Source organism: Arachis ipaensis, chromosome B03 (genome assembly GCF_000816755.2).
Source record: "Arachis ipaensis cultivar K30076 chromosome B03, Araip1.1, whole genome shotgun sequence".
Classification (NCBI taxonomy): domain Eukaryota; kingdom Viridiplantae; phylum Streptophyta; class Magnoliopsida; order Fabales; family Fabaceae; genus Arachis; species Arachis ipaensis.
In genome coordinates this window covers 9,913,909-9,915,350 of record NC_029787.2, presented here as the reverse complement: position 1 = coordinate 9,915,350, position 1,442 = coordinate 9,913,909, and positions in this window count along the sequence as shown.

Genomic DNA, 1,442 nt, shown 5'->3' with positions numbered 1-1,442 from the left:
CACCTCCCTCCTCTCCATACATTCACAGCGCTCACTACCTCCCTCCTCTCCATACATTCACAGTGCTCACCACCTCCCTCCTTTCCATACATTCACAGCGCTCACTACCTCCCTCCTCTCCATACATTCACAGCGCTCACCACATCCTTCCTCTCCATATATTCACAGCACTCACCACCTCCCTCCTCTCCATACATTCACAGCGCTCACCACCTCCCTTGTAACAGCCTAGACCACCCGCTAGCACGATATTGTCCGCTTTGGCACACAAGGCCTCACGGTTTTGCCTTTGACGATAGGGATGATAGCCAAAGCCCCACACTCACTCGTCAAAACGCGTCATGCTAGGGAGAGGTATCCACACCCTTATAAGGCATGCTTCGTTCCCCTCCCCAACCGATGTGGGACCTTACAATCCACCCCCCTAAGGGAGCCTAGCACCCTCGCTGGCACATCGATCCAGGTTCTGGCTCTGATACCATCTGTAACAGTCCAGACCACCTGCTAGCACGATATTCTCCGCTTTGGCACACAAGGTCTCACGCTTTTGCTTTTGACGAGTGGGTGTGGGGGGCTTCGGCTATCATCCCTATCATCAAAGACAAAACCGTGAGGCCTTGTGTGCCAAAGCGGACAATATCGTGCTAGCGGGTGGTCTGGGCTGTTACAGATGGTATCAGAGTTAGAACCCGGATCGATGTGCCATCGAGGGCGCTGGGCTCCCTTAGGGGGTGGATTGTAAGGCCCACATCGGTTGGGGAGGGGAACAAAGCATGCCTTATAAGGGTGTGGATACCTCTCCCTAGCATGACGCATTTTGACGAGTGAGTGTGGGGGGCTTAGGCTATCATCCCTATCGTCAAAGGCAAAAACGTGAGACCTTGTGTGCCAAAGCGGGCAATATCGTGTTAGCGGGTGGTCTGGGCTGTTACAGTGAGATGTATGGAGAGGAGGGAGGTAGTGAGCGCTGTGAATGTATGGAAAGGAGGGAGGTGGTGAGCGCTGTGAATGAATGGAGAGGAGGGAGGTGGTATACTATTATATAGTTATCAGAACTGGACTATGACACCTCTTCTTTCCACTATGCCACCTTGATTTTTATTAATGTATGTGAAAAAAATTAAATATATAATAAACTTAGAATAAATTTTTATTTATTTTTATTTTTTTAAATATAGATTGACATAGATACTAACACAAGTAATAACACATAATATACAAACATATTGATATTGATTGTGTTATTTTTTATTTTTTCCTATTCATTTAAATTAAGAAATTATTTTGTACTAGTGACTAATTTATTATCTGTTTTTATACTATAAATTATATTTAAAAATTGATATTTGATTAATCATTAATATATTTTTTGAAAACATGCATTTAATTTTTTATTTTTATAATTTTATATTTTTATTTAATTATGACAGGATCAATCGGAT